At 39.3% G+C, this 11,107-nt stretch overlaps 1 protein-coding gene across 1 annotated transcript in view; it reads left to right on the plus strand.

Annotated features, from left to right (window-relative positions):
- Window positions 1-11,052: 11,052 nt before the first annotated feature.
- Window positions 11,053-11,107, plus strand: part of LOC115220519 (sodium/potassium/calcium exchanger Nckx30C) — a 77,548-nt gene continuing 77,493 nt past the window's right edge. Inside the window, exon 1 of the mRNA XM_029790658.2 lies at window positions 11,053-11,074. The gene's annotated coding sequence lies outside the window, so the exon portion shown is untranslated. The remainder of the gene's footprint in view (window positions 11,075-11,107) is intronic.

Consider the following 11,107-nt stretch of genomic DNA (forward strand, 5'->3'; position numbering starts at 1 on the left):
TTCAGTCATTTGACTGTGGTCATGCTGGAGCACTGCATTTAGTTGTTCAAATCGACCACAGGACTTATTCTTTGCAAGCCTAGCACTTATCCTATCGGTTTCTTTTTGCTGAACCGCTAAGTTGCGGGGACGCAAACGCACCAGCATCGGTTGTCAAGTGATGTTGGCGGGGGGGACAAACACAGACACACAAACACACACACATATACATACATATACATATATACGACAGGCTTCTTTCAGTTTCTGTCTACTAAATCCACTCACAAGACTTTGGTCAGCCCGAGGCTATAGTAGAGGACACTTGCCCAAGGTGCCATGCAGTGGGACTGAACCTGGAACCATGTGGTTGGTAAGCAAGCTATAAATTGTATTAATTTCTCTTTTTTATTTGTCTCCATAATTCAACAGCATCTATGCTGGGGGTAGTGGCACCTTAGAGGATTTAGTCAAATAAATTGACCCTAGGACTTTTTTCCCTTTTAAAAAACTGGCGCTTATTCTATTAGGTAGCTTTGCTAAATTGCTATGGAAACGAGCCGACACTGATTGGGGACAAACAACACAAACACAAAATACACATGCACATACATAAGGAGCTCTCAATGCCAGTGCCCCCTCACTGGCTTTATTTCACTAGAATTCTTATATGTTTACAAGAGCTAGATAGGCATCTCTAACTAGCAGACCACGCAACTCCAGACTTGCCTCTCTACTCTCACTTTCCTTTTCAAGTGATACTTGAAGAAGTTGATGAGAGGTTGACCAGAGAGGAAAGTGTTTGTCTCCAATCCTTTCAGACGCGTCCACCAGATCAGATGCATTCTTTCACCATAGCCACAAGATGATGAAAATAGCTCTTCCTTCCCGTTTGAAGGAAGGAGGCGTGACAATATTGACGATAGACTCGGCTGATAAACTGACTCGTCCCACACATGACAGCAGTCGTTCGACATAAGCCCACAGGTCGGAAATTGTTGGACACTGCATGAGTGCGTGCAGAACAGTTTCGACGCTCTGACCGCATCTTGGGCAGGTCGGCCCCATGTTTCTCGAGCCGTGTCTGTAGAGCTTATCCCGAACGGGTAGCGTTTCTTGGTAGCACTGCCAGGCCAGGGATCTCTGGAAGTTGTCCATGGGCCCTGGCCCAAAAGTCGTCCTGAACAGGCAGGTCAGGTATTCCTCATCGACGTCCAGGTTCGCCCTGAGCTCGTCGTTGTACCTCCCCTCCACTAATCCCCTATAGAATGCTTGGGTTGTGTTGGAGTCACTCAAGGTCGACCCGGGACAGCATAGTTGTTTGAGAGCAACACGGCACTCGCGGTGACAGACAGTTAGGAAGATAGATAGATAGATAGATAGATAGATAGATAGATAGATAGATAGATAGAGAGAGAGAGAGATAGACAAGCAGACAAATAGATAGGTACTTAAACTAGAGTGTGAGTTCTAGTTGTGTCTTCTACTCAAACGAGAGTGCAAGTGCTCATCATATCCTATACTCAGGCTGGAGTGTGCAGTATAGTTATGTCCTTATACAGAAAGAGGGAGATTGAGTCCTGGTCATATCGTCTACTCCAGTGGTTCTCAACCAGGGTCCATTTGGCCCCTGAGAGTCCACGTAAGATTTTCAGGGGTCCACACAGCAAAATAGTAAATTAGGGATTCACAGTAGCATCTCTTTTAGGGGTCCCTGATGAAATTTTGCTCTTGGTATGTATTGCAAGAAATGGCTAGGTTTCTTTCTCTAACATTTTACATACATAGGCAGTGTGGTAAGTAGCTTGCATACAAACTAGATGGTTCCAGGTTCAGTCCTACTGCATGGCACCTTGAGCAAGTGTCTTCTGCTATAGCCTCGGACCAACCAAAGCCTTGTGAGTGGATTTGGTAGAGGGAAACTGAAAGAAGCCCATCGTATATATGTTTATGTATGTGCGTATATATGTTTGTGTGTTTGACCCTCCAACATCGCTTGACAACCAATGCTGGTGTGTTTACATCCCCGTAACTTAGCGGTTTGGCAAAAGAGTCTGATAGAATAAGTACTAGGCTTACAAAGAATAAGTCCTGGGGTCGATGTGCTCGACTAAAGGCGGTGCTCCAGCATGGCCACAGTCGAATTACTGAAACAAGTAAAAGAGTAAAAGAGAGAGGCAGTAAGAGTTGAACCTAGACATAGGCGCAGGAGTGGCTGTGTGGTAAGTAGCTTGTTTACCAACCACATGGTCCCGGGTTCAGTTCCACTGCGTGGCACCTTGGGCAAGTGTTTTCTACTATAGCCTCGGGCCAACGAAAGCCTTGTGAGTGGATTTGGTAGACAGAAACTGAAAGAAGCCCGTCGTATATATGTATATATATATATGTATGTGTGTGTGTGTCTGTGTGTCATTGCTTGACAACCGATGTGTGTCATTGCTTGACAACCGATGCTGGTGTGTTTACGTCCCCGTCACTTAGCGGTTCGGCAAAAGAGACCGATAAAATAAGTACTGGGCTTACAAAGCAATAAGTCTCTGGGTCGAGTTGCTCGATTAAAGGCGGTGCTCCAGCATGGCCGCAGTCAAATGACTGAAACAAGTAAAGAGTAAGTTAATAGGTGAAAAACAGAATAGGAATTTTGAAAAATGAGTCTATAAAACTAGTTTTTAAACATTGAATGGGTTTGAGGGGTACAGCAGAATGAAATTGTAATCAAAGGGGTCCATAGACAACAAATGGTTGAGAACCTCTGGTCTACTCAAACTGGAGTATGTGTCTTAATCATGTTGTGGGCTTCAATTGAAGCAATTCAGAAAATAATGATCACTTACTCTTCTACTCTTTTACTCTTTTACTCTTTTACTTGTTTCAGTCATTTGACTGTGGCCATGCTGGAGCACCGCTTTTTGTCAAGCAAATTGACCCCAGGACTTACTCTTTGTAAGCCTAGTACTTATTCTATCGGTCTCTTTTGCTGAACCACTAAGTTACGGGGACGTAAACACACCAGCATCGGTTGTCAAGCGATGTTGGGGGGAGGGCAAACATAGACACACAAACATATACACACACATACACACACACACACTCACACACACACACACACACACAACACACACACACACATATATATATATATATACGATGGGCTTCTTTTAGTTTCCATTTATCAAACCCACTCACAAGATTTTGGTCAACCCGAAGCTATAGAAGTAATTAAAAATTTAAATATAGTAATTAAAAAATGAGCCTCATGTAGTTATTTCATTAGCTGTTTCATCTTATCTAAGAACCCCCCCGCCCCCAGCAAAGAAACATTTTTATGGTGATTTAATTTGTTAGAAATAGCCTGCTAATGTACCTCAGATCATGCTCTGCCCTCTTAAGAAAAATAGAAAAAAAAACATGAAGGCAACATTGGATAATGTAGTCCTAGATATGCTATGCCTGAAAATTAGGGAAGAAAATGATACTCATGGATAAAGCCCTTTTGATCAGAAGCCCTCTCTCTATTACCAAGAGTTTATTTGAGGTCAGGAGAGGTTACCTGCGGCCAATGACTTAGCAACACAACAACAACAGCAGCAACGAGATAAGATATATTTTACTATTTTTTTTTTAATGCTTTTATTTTTTGGTTTTACCCTCCTGAGAATAACTCTTTTACTTGTTTCAGTCATTTGACTGTGGCCATGCTGGAGCACCGCATTTAGTCAAGCAAATCGACCCCGGGACTTATTCTTTGTAAGCCCAGTACTTATTCTATTGGTCTCTTTTGCTGAACTGCTAAGTTATGGGGACGTAAACACACCAGCATCGGTTGTCAAGCAATGCTAGAGGGACAAACACAGGCACACAAACATACACACACACATACATATATATATATATACATATATACGACAGGCTTCTTTCAGTTTCCGGTCTACCAAATCCACTCACAAGGCATTGGTCGGCCCAGGGCTATAGCAGAAGACACTTGCCCAAGGTGCCACGCAGTGGGACTGAACCCGGAACCATGTGGTTGGTAAGCAAGCTACTTACCACGCAGCCACTCCAGCTTTTTTATTTTTCTTTTCTTTTTTTTTGTTGATGAACAGATGAGAGCAGATGGAGAGACAGAAGAAATCTACCGAGATAAATACTGTAACTTCCGACGAATGTTTAAACTGGGGCAGTAAAACTAGTGTGGAAAAACAAATCAGTGATTTTATTTGGAGATGTTGTTGCTATGTCAATCTTCTCAATGATAATAGATCCATCATAAACATACTTAGCCGACGCAGCTATTTCTAGCAAGCTCCATCAATACTGATCAATTGATTTGCTATTTTATTTCGTTTGTCGTTACTCTCCCTTTAATTTTTTTTAATTTCATCATTACCATCATCATCATCATCATCATCATCATCATCATCATCACCATCATTATTATTATTAGTATTTTTTTTTTGTTTTATTTGGTTTTTTTTTTTGTTTTTGCTCTGTAAGCTAGGCTGTTTTGGCAATACGATTCTTGGCGGTATGTGTTTGTTTACCTCTTTGACTAATTAATGCGGTAGCTTTTTCTCGATGTGTATGAAGAAAAGACCAAAAACAAAAAAAAAAGCAAAAAAAAACACAAAAACACAAAAAAAAAACAAACGAAGCAAAGCGTAAAATAAATATACAAGTACAATAACGATGACGACAACAACAACAACGCCATCATCCCCGCCGACACCATTGCCATTACCACCGCCACCGCCACTGCCACCGCCAACAACAACAATAACAACAACAACAATGTCAACAAACTGCAGCAGAAAGAAGAAAAGCAAAGAAATATAACAAAAATAAAAATAAACATCAAACACAAGGAATTTTACTCTTTTATTTTGTTTTTTTTTGAATAAGAAATTAAATTTCAACTTTTAATATATCTCGTTATAGCAAATAGTAATGATGATGATAATGATGATGTTGGTGGTGATGATGTTGTAGTTGTTGTTGGTGGTGGTGGTGGTAAGGTGGTATGGTGGTGGTGGTGGTGGTGGTGGTATGGTAGTGGTGATTGTAGTATGGTGGTGGTGGTGGTGGCGGTGGTGAGATAGAGAGAGAGACAGACAAACTGACAAACAGAGACAGACAGACAGACAGACAGACTGACTGACAGAGACGGACAGAGAGACAGACAAACTGACAGACAGACATACCCACAGAGAGAGAAAGAGAGGCAGAGAGAGAGAGACAGACAGACAGACAGAGTGGGACAGATATACTCAGAGAGACAGAGAGACAGGCAGACAAACAGACAGACATACAAGCAGACAGACAGATAGACTGACAGAGACGGACAGACAGAGACAGACAAACTGACAAACAGACATACTTACAGAGAGAGAAAGAGAGAGAGAGATAGAGACAGACAGACAGACAGAGAGCTGTGCTATCATTTGAGGGGTTGATAGGTACTCACATTTCAACCAAGGACATGGCGTACCTTAAACAATAATACAAAGTACTGCCTGGTCTAAGAACTGAACCTGCAAACTTATGATCTCCAGGCCCACGTTCTAAATGCTATGCCATGTGCCTACACATAGCACTGGAAACAGTTAACCCGCAAAAGAAATAAAATGGAATTTCTCACTCGGAGTGGGAATGACAGCGTCAGCCACTTCAGGTCAGTTAAGAAACGCCAGAGGTTCTAGATTACTCTAACTAACAAGGATGAGTGTCTTCTCCCAGATGTATTTTCCAGACTACAGCCGGACCTGTTCACTTGGGTTAATCTCAGTTGTAGCATGTTCAGGGTTCTGAAGTGCTACTCACCCAGCCTTGATGAGGATTATTCAATGTTATTGGTATTGGTGGTATAATAATCTGTACTTGGTAGACTCTTAGAAGTAGTTAGAGAGAGGAGGACTTCCAGATCCAGTTTCTGGGATCAGTCTGTTTTCTAATATGAGATGACATGAACAATCATGATCTGTTCGATTCATGTCAGCAGTATGTAGAACAACAACGATGACACATACACATACACACACACACCACACACACAATACAAGTATATATATATATATTTCTCGTCTGGCACCTGTGCTGGTGGCACGTAAAAAGCACCTACTACACTCATGGAGTGGTTGGCGTTAGGAAGGGCATCCAGCCGTAGAAACATTGCCAGATCAGACTGGGCCTGGTGCAGCCTTCTGGCTTCCCAGACCCCAGTTGAACCGTCCAACCCATGCTAGCATGGAGAGCGGACGCTAAACGATGATGATGATACATACATGTGGAGGCACATGGTCTATTGGTTAGAGCAGCAGACTCGCGGTCGAGGGATCATGGGTTCAAATCTCATACCAGGTGATGTGTGTGTTTATGAGGGAAACACCTAAGCTCCACTCGGCTCTGGCAGAAGGTAATGGCAAACTTCTGCTGATTCTTTCACCACAACTTTCTCTCACTCTCTCCTCCTGCATCTTGCAGCTCACTTGCGATGGACTGGTGTCCCATCCAGGTGGGGAACATATACGCCAAGGAAACCGGAAAACTGGCCCTAATGAGCCAGGTGTGGCTTGAGAAGGAACAAACATACATACATACATATATGATGGGTGCTGAAAAGTTCCTTATTTTAAGGATATCATGGAAGGCCTGGTATCCTTCCAAGATCTTTTACAAGGCTTAGCCAAATTTTGAAGGATCACTGCAAAAATTGTGTGAATCTGAGAAGGGAATATGTTGTTGCATAAAATCATAATTAACTCATCCACCTGTATTTTCTTTTACCCAAAGCATGTATGTATATATGTATGTGTATATGTGTGTGTGTGTGTATACGCAAATTAAAAAAAATCAAGAAAAGTCAATAGGCTGTACACACTGAATGTATTAGGCTTATGCTCAGTTTAAGATGGGAAAATAGAGGGTGTGTGTGATGTTTTGAGCATAGCTCTTCATCAGACAGAAGGAAGAAGAAAACTTCCAGAGAGAAAGGAAAGAATAGTCCAAGAAAAGCACATTTTTGGTCAGATGGCTGAAGTGACTGAAAGTGGAGAAAGATAGAGAAAATGGTTTTTGATAGAAGGAGAATGTGAAAATGGCCAATGTGTGTGTGTATGTGGTATGTATGTGTGTGTATGTGGTGTGTGTGTGGTGAGTGAGACATATTGGTATGTATGTGTATGTATACATATTTGTGTATGTATATCGCTGTTTAGTTTTATTTCAAGATTTCTTGTCTATAGAGTAAGAGTCAGCTTCTAACATAAATTCAAGGCCCATTCATTGAAATTTCAACATCAACAACAGATGTATGTATATATTTATGTATGTACATATGTATGTACATATGTATGTATGTATATATTTATGTATGTACATATGTATGTATGTATGTATGTGTGTATGTATGTATGCATGCTTGTCAGTAAAAGAGAGACATGCTTTCAAAACCAATAACTAAATAATTGTAATTGTAATTAATTAAATTGAATTGTAATTAAATTTCAAGAGACTGACCACATATATACAATACAATTGAAAATAGCCCCTTTCTGGGTCTTTCTCTTTCATCACTTTCTTTTTTTTCCTCTTTTCTCTCTCTCTTTCCCTCCTCTGCTTCTTAGTGTCTCTTTTTTTTTCTCTCTCTCTCTCTCTCTTTAAAAAAACCAAATCGACATCTTGAAATGTCATCAACAATCCCTAAAACATCTAAATACTTCCTTTCTGGTTTCTTTTCTCTCCACCCTGTCCCCCCTCCCTCCCTTCCTCTCCCTCCTCCTCACCACCCTGTTTTCTCGTCCACCTCTCTCTTCCTCACCATTTGTATAAAAGCCAAGAAATTTTCTGTAAAATTTATTTTTAAAAAAAATCCCCTTGCACAAATGAAAGCACTAAAAATAAAGAATTATCCAGAATTCTGACTGCCTCCTATTTCTTAATATACAATATCTGTACATCACTTCAAACACTCTACACACACACACACACACACACACACACACACACACACATGGATTGTTTGTAGAAATGTATAAATCCAGAGAAGAAGCACACCCCAAGATGTAGAACAGTTAATATTATAGTGGAGTAAACCTGTTCATGGGGTCAACCTTGGTTTCTTGCTCATAAGGGGTTTAGCCTTATGGCATATGTTCAGACCCCAAGCACTGCTGACCTGAGATCTCTTTAAAGAGGACTCAGGCCAACCTACCCCACTATAATAAACTGCATAAACCAGCCTACCCCACTATAATATAGAGTACCTGACAAATGAAGGGAGTTCATGGCTTGCAGGATAGTCTGCTGTGCTAACCTTGGATTGTAGGGTGACCCGCTGTGCTTGAAGAGACCTATTGAGTCAAGTACGTCAACATCAAAATAAAAATCAAATGGAAATTTTAATTATGATACCCGTGCCGGTGGAATGTAAAAAGCACCATCTGAACGTGGATGATGCCAGCGCCGCCTGACTTGTGTCCGTGTTGGTGTCATGTAAAAAGCACCAAGCAATCATGGCTGTTTGCTAGCCTCCTCTGACCCCTGTTCCGGTGGCACGTAAAAAGCACCCACTACACTCACAGAGTGGTTGGCGTTAAGAAGTGCATCCAGCTGTAGAAACACTGCCAGATCAGACTAGAGCCTGGCGCAGCCTCCTGGCTTCCCAGACTCTGGTCGAACCATCCAACCCATGCTAGCATGGAAAATGGACGTTAAACGATGATGATGATGATGATTATGATATATTTATATATATATATATAAAACTTATAATAATAATAATATTAGGGAATATGATTCCAAACTTACAGGGAAAAATTTTCTTAGATAAGTAATGCTACACGATGGTTCTTCTCTAATTTATATACATATATATATATTATATATATATATATATATATATATATACATACACACACTCATACATGCTTACATACATATACACATATACATAGATATGCACATACAAACATGTATAAATATGTGTTTCTGTCTGTATATGTGAATATATATATTATATAAAATATGTTGAAATGGTTGATGCTATTTTTCCTGTCAAATCATTCTGTAAATATATCTATATAATACACACACACTCACATACAGATGATGATGATCAAAAGGTTGATGATGATGACAACGATGGTGATAATGACATTTTACCTTTAACAGCACTCCATTTAAACTTTATATTTATATATACCTAATGTATATATGCACATATGTATAATATCAAAGGGTAATCAGAAATATTAGAAATTTCCATCACCAGTGGCCTAGTGTGTAAAAATTTAGTCAATAGACTATATATTATTCATATAAATACAGTGTACATTTAAACACATAAGAAGCATCCATCATAGGACTCCTTGCACACTAGAAAGGACAGTTAAATTCCAGACCACTATTAGAGATAAAATTTCGAAGGGAATGGAGATGGTAAATGTTTTTATTTTTCATTCCCTTCGAAATTCTATCCCTAATAGAAGGTTGGAATTTAACTGTTCTCTCTAGCGTGCATGGAGTCCTTTGATGGATGCCTCTAATGTGTTTAAATGTACACTGTATTTATATGCATATATACTCTTTTACTTGTTTCAGTCATTTGACTGCAGCCATGCTGGAGCACCGCCTTTAGTCGACCAAATCGACCCCGGGACTTATTCTTTGTAAGCCCAGTACTTATTCTATCGGTGTCTTTTGCCGAACCGCTAAGTGACAGGGACGTAAACGCACCAGCATCGGTTGTCAAGCAATGCTAGGGGGACAAACACAGACACACAAACATATACACACACACTTATATATATATATACATATATACGACAGGCTTCTTTCAGTTTCCGTCTACCAAATCCACTCACAAGGCATTGGTCGGCCCAGGGCTATAGCAGAAGACTCTTGCCCAAGATGCCACGCAGTGGGACTGAACCCGGAACTATGTGGTTGGTCAGCAAGCTACTTACCACACAGCCACTCCTGTGCCTACATATGTATATAGAATGTTTCTATGTCACTGTTTTAACAAGTATCTCTCTATGATTTATTTAGAATATATTTTTTTTCCATTTGTCTGTCATTTCTCCATATTTCTCTTTTTCTTCATTTATTTCTTTATATTTTACTCTTGTTCTTTGACATGTTCTCAAACAAAAAACCAATGGCCTTTTGTTGGATTCGCTGTTTAATTGAAACATGCACAATCAGATTTTATACAATGTGTGATTTATTCCAAGTGGTCTTACCATGTTCGTTTGATTAAGAAATTCTCAATATCTATCTCTCTCTCTCTCTCCTCTCTCAGTCTGCTGTCTTTATCTCTCTCTCTCTCTCTCTCTCTCTCTCTCTTTCTTTCTCTTTCTTCATCTATCTATCTGTTTAGCTATTTGTCGTCTCTTTACTGATCAGTTTATCTACAAGCCTGGTTGTCTATGTTTCTACCTACTTGCCTACCAATATATATATATATGTGTGTGTATATGTATATGTATATATATATATATGCATATATATATATATGTACATATATATATATATTTGTATATATATGTATGTATATACATACATATATATATACACATTATACCATATATATATATATAAATATATATATATATATATATATCTTTACATACATATATATATATATATAGATATATATGTATATACATACATATATATATATATATAAACATACATGCATATATACACAAACATAACTGTTTGCATTTGTATTTCTGATATTGCAATTGTACACACACACCACACACACACACACACACACACACACACACATACACATCCATACACATGACGCATGCATACATCATCAATATTTATGTAACAGCTGTCTTTTCTTTACAACATTTTCATTTACAATAAAAATTAATGCTCTGCCCCTTCTCTACTCTTATTCTTGACACCAAATAAACATTATCTAAAAATTAAATATTGACTAAATCTCATGTATTTTACCCTGCAAAATCTTACTGCACCCTATTTCACCCTAAAAAACCCCTTTTTTTGCACACTACATGCTTCACACATTGTTAGTAACTGCAAACTTTCTCCTGCATTTCAGAATACGCAGAATGTCAATTCGGTGAGCTACATGCATGTACATTTTTCATGCTTG

Source organism: Octopus sinensis, linkage group LG16, assembly GCF_006345805.1.
Source record: "Octopus sinensis linkage group LG16, ASM634580v1, whole genome shotgun sequence".
Lineage (NCBI taxonomy): Eukaryota > Metazoa > Mollusca > Cephalopoda > Octopoda > Octopodidae > Octopus > Octopus sinensis.